The 21,763-nt window shown below is 43.5% G+C and overlaps 1 long non-coding RNA gene across 1 annotated transcript in view; it reads right to left on the bottom strand.

Annotated features, from left to right (window-relative positions):
• Positions 1-1,624: 1,624 nt before the first annotated feature.
• LOC141094938 (uncharacterized) overlaps positions 1,625-21,763 on the bottom strand; it is a 41,582-nt gene continuing 21,443 nt past the window's right edge. Inside the window, exons 2-3 of the long non-coding RNA XR_012233211.1 lie at positions 3,869-3,952; positions 1,625-2,959 (exon numbers count right to left, since the gene is read on the bottom strand). This is a non-coding gene — a long non-coding RNA (uncharacterized lncRNA). The remainder of the gene's footprint in view (positions 2,960-3,868; positions 3,953-21,763) is intronic.

Below are 21,763 nucleotides of genomic sequence, written 5' to 3'. Positions count from 1 at the left end.
CTCGATCCAGCTACACCCAAAGATCCTCAGACTCGCGGCGAGTCTCCACTCTTACCAGAATGCACCAGAAATATGCAAATTCTCTCTCTCGATCTTCAAGTCCTGGTTTGACGCTTTCCTTCAAGCAGATCAAACCAGTTACACCCAAAGATATTATTAAAAACGCATTGCATACGGATGTCATATGGATTCTAGGTGAGAAAAATCGTATTGTCCTCGCATGACCCTCGTATAACACTTGTCCTACTTTTCTGAGTTAAGATCGGACAGATTTTGTTATACGCAAGTGTGACCCAAGCCTTTCAGAAAGTTTTATGTTCAGCTCTGTTATGACTGTGACATGAGAACACCCTGGAGCTGCTCAGCACATTGGGGTCTGATCCCTAAATAAAGGCCTCCATTCAGCAGGAATAAGAGCAGTCCAGTTAAGCTGATTTTCAGTATCCAGGTTCTTTTTATAATCTTTCCGAATCTGAGGTTTAACAATAATGGATGTGGGTAGCAAGGGAAGGAAAGATCCAAGTGGAGGAATTTACTCCTAAGTTACTGCACTTTTTTCAATAGTACTCACAGAGGGGCATGTACTTTTTTTTTTTACTTCTGACTACAGGAAGATTTGAAGTAGAAATGTAAGAACAATTTTATTATTTTCCTTTCTTCCAGAGATTTTTTTAACTGTCAATGCTGCCATCTAAAGGTCACTAACTGTCATTACATATTTTTTACTATTTTGGAAACTGGGGCAGATGTACTGTAGTCACCTGTTAAACAGTACACACTTTCATTAGACAGTCTTACAATGGTCCAAATTTATTAGCATGACTGAGGCAGGATGATAAATCTGAGTCACCTTTAGATTGTCTAATCTAACATTTCACCATTTGTTAGTTGGCTAACTTTGGTCCATACTTTTTGGTGCAATTTGGACTCATTTTTTGTGCACAGGATCATGATTTAGGCCATTTTCTTTCTTGGTCCACTTTCTGTTTGACCACCTCCTTGTTGATTATGTTCTAAAAGTGTCTCAAATATGTCTAAAAAGCATAATGAATGTGGTGCAAAACACGAACCAAGAGCTACTCAGGTGCAATGGAAACGTTCATTTATAGGGATTGCTAAGGAAGGTTGGGAAAAATAGACCCTTTATAAACAATGAGTCAGGACACAAGGAAAATGGATCCTAATCAGAGAGACATACAGTATATGTCATGTTCCCCCATATCAATAAAATCAAGAAGAAACAACCTTGTGCCCCATAAGAGTAAAATCACAGTATCCCCATAATAGTCACAGCTACTGTGCACCCATAGTAATAACAGCACAGTGCTCCATGACAGAATCAGCACTCTGCTCTTATAACTAATATCCACCGTACTCCCATAACAGTGTCAACTATAGGACCACCATAACAGTAACATGCAGAGTTACTTTGATCAGAGTGTGAATTGATTTTCTCAGATGTGGAGACTAAAACAAAGAAAGTTTTTCCTTCTTCTCCAATCAGTGTGTCCGTGAAAATCGGATCGCACTTGGCTGTCATCAGAGTGCAGTCCAATGTCTTCCACGGACCCATAAACATGAATGGCTAAGCGTGACCCAATTATTGAAGGCAAATCAGACATGCTGTGATTTTATTTTTTATTTCTTGGACCATTTGATCTAAGGAAAAAATCAGACACATGCACAGCCCCATAGAATAACATGGGTACGAGTGTTGACCTTCAAAACCACAGATAGCACTCTTCTGATTTTTATGGTCGTGTGCATGAGCTCTTATAGAAATTGCCTCAGTACTCCCATAACAGTGACAACCACAGTACTCCCATAACAGTTACAGCCACAGTACTACCATAACAGTGACAGCCACAGTACTCCTATAACAGTGAAAGCTACCGTACTTCCATAACCATGACAGCCACAGCACCAGGGCTGCCACTAGGAATTTTCGGGGCCCCATACTGGCAAAATTTTCGAGGCCCCCTTGAGACTCTGCCCAGGCTCCACCCCAGCTCTGCCTCCACCCCTCGAACTGTCCACAGTCAAAAGATTTTTTAAGCCACTGTAAGGGGGTGGAATAATACTATTTCCTTGCTCTGCCTCCTTTAGTACTTCTTAATGTTTTTATAATAATCCAGTGGTATTGCTACATGTCATGATGTATTACCACTCAGAATCAATGGTATTGCCACACTTTGATATGTGTTACCATTTTCTGTAAATATGTTGTGTTCCATTGTATAATGCTATGTTTTAGATAGGGAAAGTGTAGTGCACCCTTTGGACACTAGAGGGGGCACTTTAGAATATAGAGCTCTTAGCAGGATAGGGTTAAGTGTAGGAGGGGCTGCCGGGAGGTAAGGCTAGGTTAGAAGGATGCCCAGGACGGCTCGGCAGCCACGCAACGTTAAGTAGCAAAAGTACAAGTTATCAAGGGCTATTGGACATCAGTACAGTGAGCCAGAAAAGTAGAGAAGATGTGGCGACTCGTAGCCTGGGTGGACGCTCTCAGGGCTGGAGTAAAAGATTCCATTTATTAGCATCCAGGTGACAATTATGTTAAATGTTTTCGGTCCCAGATTGGACCTTCATCAGAACTGGTTCAGAGAACTCTTCTATATTCTGCCTTGTGTAATGACATCTCAATGAGACAAGATACCTGGATGTTGCTCTGAGATCTGTCTGCAGCAGTGCATATTTGGAGTGTGACCTCCATCGCTGTGGATGAGTCGGGCGGAGTGAGGAACAGAAGGATGCTGTAGCTTCACAGGGAGCAGTACAGATGGGTCGGATGCTTTTCCAGAGTTGATTAACCAGATGGCCGATGATTTCGAGTCTGGGGCGAAACAGGCAGAATGAATTGTCATCATGGCAAGGATAGGAAAGGAAGAAGCTGGGAAGCAGTCTAAGACAGTCCGGTCCGGGTACGTGCCGTATGGAAGTGTCAGCAAAGTAGGGAAAGCTGAGGAAGCAAGTAAAGACAGATGTGTTATCAATGATGTGCCAACTGTGGATATATTGTGTGAAGTTGTCAGTAAAGAAACTATACAAGTTACTATGGACTGTGTCTCGGTTACTGGGAGTTGCCCCGGAGAGGGGCCATCGCCGCTTGGGAAGTGCCCAGGGGGACCTAACCCTGGAGACGCAGGTACGCCGAACAGTGTATTGTACTTTTCTGTGAGGGAAGGCATGGACACTGATGCTTTAGTGTCCCTGGCCACGACTATAGTCCTGGCCGACCCTTACATTGCCACCACGACAAGGTAGACTATTTTGGCTGGGCCCTTCTCTACTCTAACCTATTAAGCATTTTTTAAAATATCCAATACAGTTTAGGTAAATTTTTATTTATTTTTCAATTTTTAAAATGACCAATAATATCACATACAGGGGACAAATACCACCGCACCACGACCAGACACCATATTACCACCACATAGTGACCTATAATGCCACATACAAGGAACAAATACTGCCACACCATGTCCAGACCACATATTACTACCACAGTGACCGAATAATACCACATACAAGGAACAAATACCACCACACCATGTCCGGACCACATATTACCACCATATGATGACCAATAATACCTCATACAAGGAACAAATACCACCACACCATGACCAGATCACATATTACCACCACATAGTGACTGAATACTACAATACTGATTAGTAATAAAAAAACCCCCACAATACTAATGTCACCATAAGTGCCATTATACACATGAGATCTGTAATTAGTATGCAGTGTCTGTGTATAGGTAATACAATGATCACGGTGACATTATACACAGGAGCTCTGTATATAGTTGTATATAGTATGCAGTGTATATTGTCAGTGTACAGGTAACACACTCACTAACCAGTGACGTCTCTAGGTGAAGTTCTTCGCTTTTAATCTTCATCCATCACAGACCGCTATCACTTCTTCCAGCCAGGACTTGTCTCTGCAGGAAATAACACAGTTATCTAGAGCACAGCTTGAAGACCACATTACTTATTTTTTTCCAAAATTGTAAACTACACCAGATAAAGAAAAAAAAAGGCGACAGTGTTGCTCTTCACAGTAACAGGACCGCCCACCCATTTAAAACAGTATGATCAAAAAATAAAATAAATTCATCACTGCAGTAATAATATCCCTTTAATTAGCACCTATGGTAATAATATCCCCCATCCTGGCCTCTGTCTGTCTCATTCCTGGCTCCAGCCATATGTTCTCCTATCCTGCCCCCATATGATGTCCCATCCTGCCCCATCTGTCCCATGATCCTGCACCATCTGTCTCCATCCTGCCCCATGATGCTGCCCCATCTGTCCCATGATCCTGCCCTATCTGTCTCCATCATATCCATCCTGCCCCTTGATCATACACCATCTGTCTCCATCCTGCCCCATCTGTCCCATGATCCTGCCCCATCTGTCTCAATCATGTCCATTCTGCCCATGATCCCACACCATCTGTCTCCATCCTGGCCCATGATCCTGCCCCATCTGTCCCATGATCCTGTCCCATCTGCCCCATGATCCTGCCCCATCCTGCTCCATGATCCTGTCCCATGTCTCCATCCTGCCCCATCTGCCTCCATCCTGCCCCATATTTCTGCCCCATCTATCTCCATCCTGCACCATGTCTCTATCCTGCCCCCGTGTCTCCCATCCTGCCCCCATGTCTCCCATCCTGCCCCCATGTCTCCCATTCTGTCCCCATGTATCCCATCCTGCCCCCCTGTCTCCATCCTGCCCCATCTCCATTCTGCCCCCCTGTCTCCATTCTGCCCCCCTGTCTCTATTCTGCCCCATCTCCCGTCCTGCCACCACATCTCCCATCCTGCCCCATATCCATTCTGCCCCGTGTCTCCATTCCGCCCCTGTGTCTCCATTCTGCCCCTGCATCTCCATTCTGCCCCTGCGTCTCCATTCTGCCCCTGTGTCTCTATTCTTCCCCCGTGTCTCCATTCTGCCTCCTTGTCTCCATTCTGCCTCCTTTTCTCCATTCTGCACCCTTTTTTCCAATTCTGCCCCGTGTCTCCATTCTGCCTCTTGTCTCCATTCTGCCCCATGTCTCCATTCTGCCCCCGTGTTTCCATTCTGCCCCCGTGTCTCCATTCTGCCCTGTGTCTCCCATTCTGCCCCCGTGTCTCCCATTCTGCCCCCGTGTCTCCCATTCTGCCCCCTTGTCTCCATTCTGCCCCCATGTCTCCAATCCTGCCCCAGTATCTCCATTCTCTACCCTTGTCTCCATTCTGCCCTGGGCCTGAAAGGCAATGGAGTAACTGAACCTGCTTCTCGGATGCAAGTTTCAGTTACTGCACTGGAGAATCCTGCCACTGGGGCCCGATCAGCAGAAGAGACAGGGCCAGAAGTGGGCCCCCTCTGCTGCCTGGGCCCCATATGCCAGTCAGGGCACTAATGCCCTGATGGCAGCCCTGCACAGTACCCCATAACAGTGACAGCCACAGTACTCCCATATCAGTGAGCCACAGTACTCCCATAGCACTGACAGCCACAGTACTTCCATAACAGTGACAGCCACAGTACTCCTATAACAGTGACAGCCAGAGTACTCCTATAACATGACAGTCACAGTACTTCCATAACAGTGGCAGCCACACTACTATCATAACAGTGAGAGCCACAGTACTCCTATAACAGTGACAGCCAGAGTACTCCAATAACAATGACAGCCACAGTACTTCCATAACAGTGGCAGCCACAGTACTTCCATAACAGTGAAAGCCACAGTAGTCCCATAACAGTGACAACCACAGCACCCCAGAACAGTGACAGTTAGAGTACTCCCATAACAGTGACAGACACAGTACTTCCATAACATTGACAGCCGCAGTACTCCCATAACAATGACAGCCACAGTTCTTCCATAACAGTGACAGCCACAGCATCCCCAAAACAGTGTCAGCCACAGTACTCCCATAACAGTGACAGCCACAGTACTCCCTTAACAGTGACAGCCACAGTACACCCATAACAATGATAGCTGGAAGAATGTCTCAAGTGGGGTAGCACAGGGTTCTGTCCTGGGCCCTGTATTGTTCAACATCTTTATCAATGATTTAGATGAAGGAATTGAAGTTGCACTGATCAAATTTGCTGATGACACAAAGCTAGGAGGGATAGCTAATACTAGAGAAGAGAGAGAGGATTCAAAAAAGACATAAACTGAAGCTGTGGGCAGCAGATCTATCATATCATTGAATGCTCACACCACTGATTGGCAGCTTTCTGTGTACACTGTGCATAGGCAGAAAGCTTACTATCAATGAACATGTAGCAAGAAAGGAGGGATAGCTAATGCTAGAAAAAGAGAGAAAGGGGATTCAAAAAGATATAAATAAACTGGAGCAGTGGGCAGCAACTAACAGAATGGTTTTTAACAGGGAAAAATGCAAAGTACTACATTTGGGCATTAAAAATGAAAAAAGCATATACAGAATGGGAGGAATAAGGCTAAGCAACAGCACATGTGAAAAACACTTGGGTATACTAATAGATCACAGACTGAATATGAGTCAACAGTGTGATGCAGCAGCAAAAAAGGCAAATGCAATTCAGGGATGTATGTATTAACAGAAGCATACAGTCTAGATCACGTGAAGTCATTATTGCCGTCTAAATTTCAAAAACTGATCATCACATCCAAGCATATAGTGTGAACAGTTGCTTATCCTAGAGTCACTAACTCATATACCTACAAACAAAAAAGGAAGGACACTGTAGCGCCATAACATGCAAACATGAAAAATGAAACATGAATTGCATTACTGCTTTAGAAGTATGAAGAATTGACTGAGGATTTACATAGGTTTCCATTCAGTTGAGGATTTCAGTCTAAGTGAGGATTGGCATTAGATAGGGTCCTAGAAAACGAGAAATGGCTTCCAGGTACACATAACTTGGCCATTTTATGGGCTAAACTCTCTCAATTTTTCATACTTCTAAAGCATTAATGCAATTCATTTTTCATGTTTGCATATTATTGCCACCTACTCTTCTTTGGTCAGACCTCATCTGGAATACTGTGTCCAGTTTTGGGCACCACATTTTAAAAAAAGACATCAACAAACTGGAGCAAGTTCAGAGAAGAGCGACCAGAATGGTAACCAGTCTGCAAAACATGTCCTATGAGGAACGATAAACAGCATTTGGGAATGTTTAGCTTTCATACAAGAAGACTGAGAGGAGACTTAATAGCTGTCTACAACTATCTCAAGGGCTGTCACATTGTAGAAGGATCATCTTTATTCTCATTTGCACAAGGAAAGACTAGAAGCAATGGGATGAAATTGAATGGGAGGAGACACAGATGAAATATTAGAAAAAACATTTTGACAGTTAGAGTGATCAATGAGTGGAACAGGCTGCCACGAGAAGTGGTGAGTTCTCCTTCAATGGAATTCTTCAAGCAGCGGCTGGACAGACATCTGACTGGGATGATTTAATGAATCCTGCTTTGGTTAGACCAGATGACCCAGGAGGTCCTTTCCAACTCTATCATTTTATGATTCTATGATAGCCACGGTACTTCCATAACAATGACAGCCACAGCACCCCCAGAACAGTGACAGCCCAAGTGCCCCCATAACAGTGACATGCAGAGTAAATAGAACAAGATTTATCATGCACCATCAACAAACCTTGTTCTTCGTAACTGGAAAGCACCCTGTGACTAATGGGATCTAGTGGTGCTCAGCGCTAAAAATACCCAAATATAATTGTTTTTATTGATATACTGTAACTGAAATCATGGAAAGTCTACTACTAAGGCAGATAGATGAAGCTGCAACCCATAATGAGGTCCTTGTTATGGGGGACTTTAGCTAACCGGATATTAACTGATGGGAAGTGTTTAAGAACATCCTAAATAGGCACTGTAAGCGGTTTATACCTTGTGGGAATAAAACGACAAGAAATAGGAAAAACCCAATGTGGCTAAACAAAGAAGCAATTAACAGTAAAAAAAAACATTAAGGCTGTGTGCCCACGTTGCATTTTTTTAAGCGTTTTTGATGTGTTTTTCGGGGTCGAACCGCATCAAAAACGCTTAAAAGAAGCATCCCATTCATTTTAATGCATTTTGGCCTTTTTGTGCCAATGGATGCGTTTTTTACCGCTAAGGAAATGCTAAGCGGTAAAAAACGCAGCATGTTCATTAATTTCCGCTTAGGTCTGTGTTTTTGGCCATTTCCTATAGCCCAGAAGACGTGCAGAAAAAAATGCATCAAAAGCGCGCATTTTTTTCCGCGCGTTTTCTGGGAAGGAGACCTGTTCCCTGAGCATTTAAAAACGCTAACGTGGGCACATAGCCTTAAACTACTAAAGCAGGATGGCACCGTTGAAACTCTAAAAAAACTATAGGGAGAAAAATACTTTATCTAAAAAACTATTTAAAGCTGCCAAAAAGGAAACAGAGAAGCACATTGCTAAGGAGAGTAAAACTAATCCCAAGCTGTTCTTCAACTATATCAATAGTAAAATAATCATAAGTGAAAGTGTAGGCCCCTTAAAAAATTGTGAGGAAAGTATGGTTGTAGATGACGAGGAAAAAGCTAATATATTAAACACCTTCTTCTCCACTGTATTCACGGTGGAAAATGAAATGCTAGGTGAAATGAAGAGAGACAAAGAAAACCCTATATTAAGGGTCACCAATCTAACCCAAGAAGAGGTGCACAACTGGCTAAATAAGATTAAAATAGATAAATCTCCGGGTCCAGATGGCATACACCCACGAGTACTAAGAGAACTAAGTCATGTAATAGACAAACCATTATTTCTTATATTTAGGGACTCTATAGTGACGGGGTCTGTTCCACAAGACTGGAGCATAGCAAATGTGGTACCAATATTCAAAAAGGGCTCTAAAAGTGAACTTGGAAATTATAGGCCAGTAAGTCTAACCTCTATTGTTGGTAAAATATTTGAAGGGTTTCTGAGGGATGTTATTCTGGATTATCTCAATGAGAATAACTGTTTAACGCCATATCAGCATGGGTTTATGAGGAATCGCTCCTGTCAAACCAATATAATCAGTTTTTATGAAGAGGTAAGCTATAGACTTAACCAAGGTGAGTCATTGGATGTGGGATATCTTGATTTTTCCAAAGCGTCTGATACCGTGTCACATAAGAGGTTGGTACACAAAATGAGAATGCTGGGTCTGGGGGAAAATGTGTGTAAATGGGTAAGTAACTGGATTAGTGATAGAAAGCAGAGGGTGGTTATAAATGGCACATTCTTTAACTGGGTCGCTGTGACCAGTGGGGTACCGCAGGAGTCGGTGTTGGAACCTATTCTCTTCAACATATTTATTAACGATCTGGTAGAAGGTTTGCACAGTAAAATATCGATATTTGCAGATGATACAAAACTATATAAAGCAGTCAATACAAGAGAACATAGTGTTCTCCTACAGATGGATCTGGATAAGTTGGGAACTTGGGCCGAAAGGAGGCAGATGCAGTTTAACAATGATAAATGTAAGGTTATACACATGGGAAGAAGTAATCAATATCACCATTACACACTGAACGGTAAACCACTGGGTAAATCTGACATGGAGAAGGACTTGGGGATCCTAGTTAATGATAAACTTACCTGGAGCAGCCAGTGCCAGGCAGCGTCTGCCAAGGCAAACAGGATCATGGGGTGCATTAAAAGAGGTCTGGATACACATGATGAGAGCATTATACTGCCTCTGTACAAATCTCTGGTTAGACCACACATGGAGTACTGTGCACAGTTTTGGGCACCGGTGCTCAGGAAGGATATAATGGAACTAGAGCGGGTACAAAGGAGGGCAACAAAATTAATAAAGCGGATGGGGGACCTACAATACCCAGAGAGATTAGCAAAATTAGGATTATTTAGTCTAGAAAAAAGACGACTGAGGGGCGATCTAATAACCATGTATAAGTACATAAGGGGACAATACAAATATCTCTACGAGGATCCAGTGGCGGATTAAGTGGACTATGGGCCCGGGGCTGTTCATAAAACCTGGGCCCCTGTACCCCTCTTCCCACCTGAGCGCTGCGGTCCCCGTGCGGGAATTGACAGCGTGTCAAGTGAGGTGTCCATGTGATGAGTACTGGAACCTGCAGAGCTGAATCCTGACATTGCAGCTTCTGAATTCTCACAATGAATGCACTGCACACTTTTAGGATTCTCCCTTGCCGATATACAGTCATGTCAGCACAAGTATGTGATTTATATACTTCTGGCCACATTCCGACTAGACGTGCCCGGCCTCGCTCCGTTCATTATCATTGAGTGAGGCCACACATGTCTAGTCAGCATGTGACCGTATGTAAATTACCGGCACGAGAGAATCCTGACAGCGTTCAGTGAGCACTGTAAGAATTCAGAAGTCTGCAGTCACATAGAATGTCTGCAGACTCAGCACAAACCTGGACAACCCCTGTAATGCTCCTAACAAATAAAAACATGAGAATTAGTCAGTATCACAAATAACATTTACATCCAGGTACCTTATAGATGACGTCTCTGGAGTCGGTCTCCTTTTCTTCTTCTTGTCCAGACCCCATGATGAGTTTTCTCATCCACATCTCGTCTCTGCAGACTTCCATCTTCTCCGGTCTTCTGCAGCAAATCTCCACACGATGCCCTTAAAGATAGAAGTGTCATTATAATGCCCCTAAATACAAATATCTGCAATATACTGTCTCCTCACACTATTCCCCTCCTTCCTCATACTGTCTCCTCATATATTTACCCCCTCACTCTCTATACTGTCTGCTCACACATACCCCCGACTCCCCATACTGTGTCCACATACATTCACCCATTCGCACCCCTTACTGTCTGCACCCATCCCCCATACTGTTTCCTCATACATACTCTTCATTTTGTGTCCTCAAATCTCCCCACATACATTAAATACCATCCCCACTCCAAATCCCCCCATCCCCAATCCCCCACACACATTAAGTACCCCCCATCCCCACTCAATAACCCCTCGTCCCTACTCCCAAATCCCCCACACATTATGTACCCCCACTCCAAATCCCCCCACACATTATGTACCCCCACTCCAAATCCCCCCCACACATTAACCCCCATCCCCACTCATTAACCCCTCCACACATTAACCCCAATCTCCACTCATTAATCCCCCATCTCCACTCATTAACCCCCATCTCCACTCATTAACCCCATCTCCACATTAATCCCATCTCCACTCATTAACCCCCATCTCCACTCATTAACCCCCATCTCCACTCATTAACCCCCATCCCCACATTAATCCCATCTCCACTCATTAACCCCCGCACATTAATCCCCATCTCCACTCATTAATCCCCATCTCCACTCATTAACCCCATCTCCACTCATTAACCCCCATCTCCACATTAATCCCATCTCCACTCATTAACCCCCATCTCCACTCAGTAACCCCCATCTCCACTCATTAACCCCCATTCCCACATTAAGCCCCATCTCCGCTCATTAACCCCCATCTCCACTCATGAGCACCCCCCCATCTCCCATCTTCGGTGGTTCTTCAGCTCCACAGAGGAGCACACTTACCACCAGCGTTCGCTCTGGGCGCCGGGAGTGACGTCAGCAGCGTGATCACATGACCTGATCACGCTGCTGACGTCGCTCTGACCCGGCGGTCAGAGCTTCAATTGTACTGGCGTCTATAGACGCCAAGTACAATTGCTGCCTGGGAGTCGGCGCAGCCTCCTTCTCTGCGTCGGCTGTCAGCTTGACAGCTGACACAGAGAACCGCCGACTCCCAGGACTGGTAGCGGCAGAACACAGCCGCCGGGGGGGGGGGAGGGAGATAGAGAGATACTGGCATACTGCGGACCGCTGCATTAGGTGGCCGGGCGGCTCGACTGCGCCCCCCTGCTGCCTGCCCCCCCCCTGGATACGCCACTGCCCTGGGCCCCCAAAAAACCTTGGGCCCGGGGCGACCGCCCCATCCGCCCCTATTAAGATCCGACATTGCGAGGATCTGTTTATACCGAGAAAGGTGACGGTCACAAGGGGGCATTCTCTGTGTGTGGAGGAGAGAAGGATTTTCCACCAAGAAGAGGATTCTTTACTGTTAGGGCAGTGAGAATCTGGAATTCCCTGCCTGAGGAGGTGGTGATGGTGAACTCAGTCGAAGGGTTCAAGAGAGGCCTGGATGTCTTCCTGGAGCGAAACAGTATTGTATCTTACAGTGATTAGGTTCTTTAGAAGGACGTAGATCTGGGGATTTATTCTGACGGAATATAGGCTGAACAGGATAGACTAATGTTTTTTTTCGACCTTGCTAACTATGTTACGAGAAAAAAGTCACATTCACCATCCCAGAATATTAGATCCTTTATTTCTGAAACATTAAAATCTGGTTGTAAATGGGCGCAGGTAGCGCTATGGACGATGGCCATTTTGCGTTATACTAACTCTCCAGTGGTCCTAACCAATGGTTAAGTAAGATCTGTACATCTGAAAGCTAAAATTATACCGTGCCCCCCATAATCATAAATAACAAATTCTGCAGGGGAGGGTGTACTCTGTTGCACTGCGGGGTCTGGTGCTAGTTATTAATATGTAGATGAGAATTTCCCATTTCTCATCAGTTCCATGCTTCCAACGCTCTCTCCATTCACAGTAATGATATATACAATAAACAGCCCAAAATTACACAACTGGTCTTAGGTAGTCTTTTCTAATAAGAGGGTGAGTGTGCAAAATAAATGGTACAATTGAAAATATGTCATGGGAAATCATCAGGCATATGAAATAATATATATTTCCTTCGCGAACACAATGGTCTGAAAATATGCTTAAATAGTCCTGTATGAGCAGGAAATCACCTGATACAATATAATAATATAGCATGTAGAGTTACGATGGAATTCTGTCTGCCTGCTGCCACCACTAGGGGGAGTTCACCGCATACAGATTATACTGCCGTCACTGAGTTCAGTCATCTTTAAGGAGAGAGCTCCTACTAGTGGTGGATGAAGGCAGAACAAATTTTATGTGAAAATTGGGGATTTGGCGATTTTGTAAATGAGGGAGTACAGAGGATTATTGGATGAGACTTGGTTATATTATTGTCTGTATCACTTGTCTCATGACCTTGATAGTAACATTTTTGTTTGCAAGTAAAATTTTCAGTATTGTGTAGTGGTTAACAAGCAATAGTGTGAGTTTCTTTTTTTTCCAAAAACTGGAGTCTGTTTTCTCTGGAAATGATTAGTATAAAAATACCACACTGAAAATATAGGTACTGTATATCAGTCTTGGGCTCCTAGACCTAATTAGTATGCTGTTTTAACTCTTTCCTTTCCAAATTGCTCAAATTAGAGGAAACACTGATGGAGACCACTGTTCTAAGTTTTGGAAAAGAAAGCATTTTGGCATCACTTTTTACTGTATCCCACAACAGATGAGTTGTCATAGGAAAATGTCATTTTGTTGTAATTATTAAAATTCACCACTAGATGTCGCCAGAGACTTTTTATTTTCCCCTTAGGCAGACTAGTATTAGGTTTTATATGTTTTATTACTGTGTTACTGCAACATTTGATTCTGATTATGAGTTTATTATGTGTTATGATATTTTATTGGTATGCTTATATAATATATTGCATTTTGTTGTTCTATACTATAACACAGAATTGAGCAACTATCTACCTTTTGGGAACAAATATTACCTTTAATGAGCCTTGGTGATTTATAAAATCCACTTTTATTTATGTTATTAGTGGTTTTACCCAATGGACAATAGTTGAGGAAAATCAAGGAACACTACATGTATACATGTGCCCCCCTTATCCAGATTGTATGGCCTGGCGTATTAATGGTCTCATGGGAACAACATTTGTTAAATGTTCTGACTTCTTAAAGGGAATGTGTATTCAGAAAATGACCTATTGTTTAAAAGGAACCTGTCAGGAGATACAGGGTACCCATGCTTGGGGCAGCAGGAATCAGTCAGGTTCACTTTAAGGTGCTGACACATCTTCTATCTTCAGTAACGCACCACTCCTCGGCCTCTTCTACTTGCTGGTGGGAAGCGCACTCCTGATGATGGATATTTTGGGTTGCTGGTACCATACTGCAAGAACTGTAGAAACAGCTTTATCTCTGCAGCACATGGGCACTAAAGCGAACCAGGCCAGAATCAGAGCAGTGACTTCAAGTTCAGTATCAAAGAGCTTGTAAGCACTGGACTCCTATCCACCACTGATTAGTAGCATATACAGTAAACAATGTAATTAAAAAGTCCTCTCTCCTAGGGAAAGGAATTTATGTAATAAGCAGTAAACTACGAAATGGCTACTTCTCCCAAGCGATGTGCAATTTTATCCATTTAATAAGATGAGAGACCGCCCCTTTATGGGGCGATATGTAATATAGGTTAGTAAGTAGATAAATACTGACACCTGGAGGCAGAAAGGAGGTATTGCAATTGATTAATATGATTCGCTGGCTCTTGTGATTATTGTACACATGTAGGGTAAGTTCAAACAATGTATTTCTCCACATCCGAGAAAATCGGTCAGATCATTCCTGATCAGAGTGTGATCAGAGTGGCATCAGTTTTTTTAATCCACCTTCTCCATCCTGTCAGTCCGTGAATGTCGGACCACACAAAGATGTCATACGAGTGCGGTCCGATTCTTTTTCAACCAAAAAACCATAGACTTGCATTACCCATTTTGATCCGACGCTCGGACAATTGGACGTGACTCCAAGTTTTTCTGTAGACCACTTGGTCAAAGGAAAACATTGGACTTGTACGCAGCCTCATAGAATAACATAGGTAAGATTGCCGTCAGTGAGAACCACACGGAGCACTCGTATGGGAAAAACCAGAGTTTGCAGCAGCTCTTAGGAGAATCGGTTCTTAATTAGTTAGTTGTGCTGGATGGATGTTGGATGATTTTTGAAACACTGGTCTGAACGCGGCCTTATGGCTACATTCACACATCCATTCATGGACCTGACGGGGATTTCTGTGAGACGTAGAACAGGTCCTAGAGTGGATGTGGATCAGACTCGGCCATTCAGGTTTATGGGGATCTGTGAGACCCCGATGCAGATCTGAAGGCTTCCTATTTGCTTCTGTCTCTCACGGATCTTTTGCTTAACGATAAACTTGATTAAAAATGTCTGACTTTCCAAACTTTTTTTATTGTTTTTAGAAGCAAGTATCTCTTCAGTGAAAAAAACTAAGAAAAAAAAGGAAGTAACTAGGATGACATTTACATGAAATTATCGGTCTGCTTCTCTCGGATGGTAACACTCATGAATTTGGGAACCTAACCTTAGTCTCAGGCTTTATAGAATTACTGAAAGATGGGAAAATCAAAGCAACAAAGTCTCCTAGCCCACAGTGTTTTTTGATGATTACAGGATTCCATGCAACTTTTCAAAGCATTTTTTCAATTTTTCTTACTTAAAAGCAGGGCTGGACTGGCCATCTGGCAATTCTGGCAAATGCCAGAAGGGCCTGTCTGGTCATGGGCTGCCTTGTCTGCTACGTTGTTAACAGAATCGGTGTTCTCAAGACAACCATACTGTTAAGTGTTGTGATGGAGCACAGTCGCTGACTCCGTCACTTATTCCACGAGTATCATTAGAAATGTTGGTCTTGTAGTAAATCTTGCTTTCCTCCAGGGTAATATTAGTAATGTATCCCATCTGGTGCTTGGGAATGGGGTCAATATGGGTCTGTGTGATTTCAAATTCCAGGGCTGAATTTCTGTCCCAGTCCGTACCTGCTTAAAAGTATTAATTTTGGCTAAAGTAAACTTTTGAAATTCAGTTTAATTTTAATTTTTGCAGCTATTGTTAACCTCAGCATTGTACTGTCTGTTGCTGCCTGCAGAATGAGCTAACTAAGAATCCTTTAGTAAGCTTTTTCCGACAGAAGTTTGTAAGGCCCCCTTTTCAAACCTGAAAGGTTTCCACCTGAATCACTCTAAAAATGGGGAACTCAGATTGTGTCATTGCAGTCAGTGGCCCCATCAGGTGTTTGTTCGAAGGTTCCGCCCGAGTTCCTCTAAAACGGAATTCAAACGCAGGGCAGAAGTGCAGTGTGAACACGGCTTTTATCTGTTTTTTTACTAACTTCTCTCAGCTGATTTGCGACCATAGTGAAGTTCATCTCTCATTTAGGGCTCAACTACACAATTGTATTTTCGGTCCAAGTGTTGCCTGTGTAAAAAACAGACGGCTTCAGGGGGACAATAACAAGAGGGAAAGAAGCCGTGCACATGAGTGAGGTAAGTATAGCGCTAGCGATGACAACGGCGCTTGCAAGTTATCACACCCACAGAGGCGTGATAATGTAAAGGGGTTGGTTTAATAATGTTCATTGGAGTATTTATGTCTTTTTGCTTACTGGTATTGCTACATGTTTTATGTACTACCTATTTCATGTTATGGTACTGCTACCCCTTTTGGGTATTACCATTACTGCGTTTTCATGTTCCTGATTGTATATAGTGCAGTAATGTATCATGTATAGTATAAGGACAGCATAGTACTGTTGGTTGGACACTAGAGGAGGCACTCTAGCATACAGAATAGTTAGAAGGTAGTATAGGGTTAAGTGTAGGAGGGGCTGCCGAGAGATAAGGTTAAAGCAGAGAGGAAGTTGGTCAGATGGGGCCAGGGTGCCCGAAGTGTCCATATGGGCTATAGGCCCAGGATGGCTCGGCAGCCACGCAACGTTAAGTAGCAGCAGCCCACATTATCCACAGCAACTGGGCATCATTGCAGTGGGCCAGTACAAGAGAAGGAAGATGTGGCGACTCACAGCCTGGGCAGACACCTTTAGGGCGGGAGTCGGTTGTAGTGAGGAACTTAAGGAAGTTGGAGCTTTGAAGGGAACGGTACTGACGGGCCGGATGCATTTCCAGAGGCAACCAAACCGGGTGGCTGATGATTTCAAGTCTGGGGCGAATCAGGCAGAAGGAATTGTCATCATGGCGAGGTTAGGCCAGGAAGAATCTGGGGAGCAGTCTTAGACGGTCCAGTCTGGACGAGTGCCGCACAGAAGCGTCAGAGAAGTAGGGAAAGATGAGGAAGCAAGTGCAGTTGAATGTGAATTCCATGATGTGTCAACTATGGATATAATGTGTGAAGTTCTAAGTAAAGAAAATGTTCAAGTTATCCTGGACTGTGTCTCCATTACTGAGGGTCACCTGGAAGAAGGGCCGTCACTGCCTGGGAAGCACCCAGGGGGACCTGAACCTGGAAATACAGTTTTCTGTGAGGGAAGGTTGGGACACAGATGCTTCAGTCCTGGCCTCCCCTTAGAATAACATGCTAAGTGTGCCGACTAGTCTGGGGACACTAATGACCAATTGACGGGGCATCAGGGACCTGACAGGTTCCCTTTAATAATAATCTTTATTTTTATATAGCACACAATCTAAATTCCTTATCAGTATGTCTTTGGAGTGTGGGAGAAAACTGGAGAACCCAGAGGAAACCCACGCAAACATGGGGAGAACATACAAACTCCTTGCACATGTTGTCCTTGGTGGGATTCGAACCCAGGACCCCAGCGCTGCAAGGCTGCAACGCTAACCACTGAGCCACCATGCTTCCCTTTAATTTTAAAGTTGATTTTAATCAATAGAACTTGGAATAATAATTTCCACAATCGGATGTGATTAAATAAAATGTTCCCGTGCTGAGATAATCTTATAAATGTGCCCCTGCTGTGTACTGTGTAATGTCTGTGTCTGATCATATCACAGCTCCTGGGCAGGGGAGGGTGCAAAAGAGTATACAGACAGGACAGTACGGATCACAGCTGATTCTTTCTGTGAGATAAAGTATTTCCCTGCCTGTTTTTTAAAAAAATGTTCTTCCTTACAGAAAGAATCAGCCGTGCTATCCTGTCTGTATACTCTCTTTTGCGCCCTCCCCTGCCCAGGAGATGTGGTATGATCAGACCATGTTCCTGTACGGTCAGACACAGCCATTACACAGTACACAGCAGGGACACATCTATAAGATTATCTCAGCACAGGAACATTTTATTTAATCACATCCAATTGTGGAACTTATTATTATTCCAAGATCTATTGAGAAACATGTTCTTGGGAAACCCCCTTAAGTAAAAAACAAAATTACCCCCGGAAGTGTCTATATCTTGCAGTGCAATTGTATGTCTACTCCAAGCAGACAAGTTGCAGAAGTTAAACTGTGCAGATGACAACGAGCTCTGTAGTATGAGGAAAAGCTAACGAACGTATCAGAGGTGATTGTAATGTAATATATGACAGGTTAAGAACAACCAAGAGAGGAAAAGAAGATTCAACAATTATATTATGTTACCTGGAAATCTTTATAAAGAGATAAAAAGCCCTAAGGGATGGAGGATCTGTCATCACTGACAAATAATGCAGGACGAGAAGCAACCAGCTATAATCACATATACAAATAGTAGACAGGAAAGAAGATTTATTGAAAAGGAAAGTCATTATTAAAAATGTCCTGAAAACAAAAAATTCAAATTGTCTCCTCAGAGAGGAAGAGGACTAGAACTCTAGTGCCACCTATTGGAAGTAGCAATCCTAAGGGTATGTGCGCACGCTGCGGAATGCTCTGCGGATTTGGCCACGCGGATTTTGTAAAATCCGCAGGTAAATCTGCAGGTCAAAAGACCTGCGGTTTTATCTGCGGATTAACCTGTGGTTTTGCCCTGCGGTTTTTCATCTCCACAATGGAGGAGATGGCAAACCGCAGCGGAATCCACAGAAAGAATTGACACGTTCAGGTTTTTTCTGCGTTTTTTACAGCGCGATTTTGCCGCGAAACCGCAAAAAAACAGCATCCCATGCATTCCTATGGGAATCCGCAATGCTGTAATAATGCTACAGATTTTCCCGCGGCAGAATCGCATCGCGGAAAAATCCGCAGCATGCTCATTAATTTGCGAAATCGCGGCAATTCCGCCCACATAGGAATGCTCTGTTCTGCTTACTTTCCGCATGTGGCTGTGCCCACTGTGAGGTAGTGCTGTCATTCCAGCAGGGGATCACTCGCTTGGCAGTGAATAAAACACATCCGGCACCGGGTTTTCATAAAGCCATCACATAGTCCATGTGGTTTATTCCTCCATCATAAACCCACAGCAGCAATATACAACAACTTAGCGTCCATTACAGAGCTTCACTCTGGTTATCCTGTACTCACGAGGTAGCAAATTGGTATATCATAAACTATAAAACATAACCTTTAATGATTCCTTAAAAACCATGCATCAAATCTAGACAAACATGTGCCAAAGTGCAATTGTGTAGTGCTCTAAAAAACAAACCGTTATGTACTTTATGAGGTACCATATGGCCCTAGACATTATCGTATTTCTTGTCCAAATATTTACCTGGACTCTCCGACCATATGGGCCTTATACATATATATTCATATGCCAAAGGGCCTTTATGTCATCAGAATTATTACTTGTTAGACATATACTCAGCCCGTATACAAATAACATAGCGTGTGTACAGCACCGGTCAAATGCATAAGCATAAAATCACCTCATCAGCAATTTATATCTATTTATGATACCACTGTAGAAACTGAAACCGCTGTACTTATCTTTGGACGCTTCTATAAATAACGGATGATCAGGTAAGGTCCATCTGAAAACCCCAGAATCATGACCCGATCTCCAGAATTGTCACCCAACGCGTTTCATCAATGTCTGACTCATCAGGGGTATTGTGACATCTTTTTCTGGCGCATAGCTCGCCCATTGTGAGATAGCTGCCTTTTATAAATCGCGGCATACCGCGGCTTATTGCCGTTTCCGGTTGCCCCGTTCAGTACTTCCGGTTTGCGCATGACGCCGGCATCTGCTCAGGAAACTTGCCCCACTTCCTGGGTTTTCCTAAACAGGCGCCGCGCGTCATGTTGGGACAGGAACCGACCCTACCCTGCCCCACTTCCTGGGCGTAACCGGGCCTGTCGGTCTGCATATCAAAATATTGCGTGATTGGTCTAAGCAGTCACCTGACCATCACGTACCATTAGGAGCCGCTCACTTTGTTTTACTACATCAATCTCATAGTGCGGCTTCATTTACTCAATCACAAAATGTTGATTGCGTCCCCCTATCATTATTTATACGGGATCTGAATTATTAAGTCATTTTATGATTGCATAGGCGTTATGAATCAGTACAAAACGCCAACACCCATATTATGGACATTGTCAAGGATTATCTTGTAAATAAAAACAAATTCTTTACACCCCATCGTAGGGAAAGAAACAGAAAAAAGAAAAAGAAAAATAATCAGGGTACCATCTGCAAATTATGTATAATGTGGAATTTGTTCAATTATTTTGTTGCATGCATAATAGGGGATACCACCAACCTCCATGTATCTGTAGGAATTATAGAAAGGGTGCCCACTAGATCTGACCCTAAATGTCCCTAACTGACTGTTCCCTACCTCACGCGGAGGTTGGCACCCTAAATTCCTGCGCAATGGCGCCCCCACTCCTCGTCGGCTCTCCCTGAGCTAAAAAGCCCTATTAAAACTCCCTACAAGAAGGAAGAAAAGGATAGTGTCTCATTAAGTCCTTTGGGATATACAGATTGTAATGAGAAAATCCAATATGCTTCTCTTTGGAGTATACGTTTATCCCAATCACCTCCTCTTGGATTTTGGGGGACCTTTTCTATGCCCATGAAACTGACCGCCTTCACATCACCCTTATGTCTTTGATTGACATGAGTGGCTACCGGTGTATCACGTTTAAGAATTATATCTCTATGGTGTTCACCTACCCTCACCCTCAACTCCCTCTTGGTCTTGCCGATGTATTCAAGGCCACAACTACAGGTGATTTTATATACCACTCCTATTGATCTGCAATTAATGAATTGACCAATACGATAGATCTTTCCTGTGACATTGCTCTGAAATTCTTTACTTTGGTGAATAGAGGTACAATATTTACAGCTACCACATCTGTAACAGCCTTTCGGCTGTGTACCTAACCATGTTGGGCTGTATGAGGTTCTCTGGGTATAATGACTGCGGACCAACCTATCCCTCAAGGAGCGGCCCCTCCTAAATGTAATTTGTGGATTATCCGAGATCAAGCCTCCAAGATCTTTGTCCATACATAGAATTGGCCAATGTCGGTTCATAATGGCTCTCAGCTCATTTGCCCCATTGGAAAAAGTGGTGATGAACCTTATGATATTGTCTTCATTGGTTTGCTGTTTGGGTATAAGTAGTTCTTTTCTTTCCTTCTCTACCGTAGATTTATAAGCCCCTTTAAGAATGTCATCTGGGTATCCTCGTTCATGAAAACGAGATCTAAGGTCATCTGCTTGTCTCTTAAAGTCTCTCTGATCAGTACAGTTCCTTTTCATGCGTAGGTACTGGCCTTTAGGAATACCTTTTTTCAGGGGGACTGGATGGCTGGATTCCCATCTTAGAAGGGAGTTCGTAGAGGTAGGTTTCCTGTATGTTTCTGTAACTATACGGCCATTTTCTCCCCTCTTAATGACTATGTCCAGGAAGGGTAGTCTATTCACACTAACCTCACATGTGAAGCTAAGACCAATATCATTTATATTAAGATCTTTCACAAAGGTTCTGAAACTGTTCTCATCACCTCTCCAAATAACAAATACATCGTCGATGTAGCGGAGCCATAGCACTATTTTGTCCTCCGCCACATCAACCTGCTCACCAAAAACGACATTTTCCTCCCACCAGCCCAGGAGC

The sequence above is a fragment of the Dendrobates tinctorius genome, unplaced genomic scaffold (genome assembly GCF_039654945.1).
Source record: "Dendrobates tinctorius isolate UK_male_01 unplaced genomic scaffold, ASM3965494v1 ptg000065l, whole genome shotgun sequence".
Taxonomy (NCBI): Eukaryota; Metazoa; Chordata; class Amphibia; order Anura; family Dendrobatidae; genus Dendrobates; species Dendrobates tinctorius.
The sequence above is the reverse complement of the archived record's forward strand: the minus strand, read 5'-3'. Positions and strand labels throughout refer to the sequence as shown.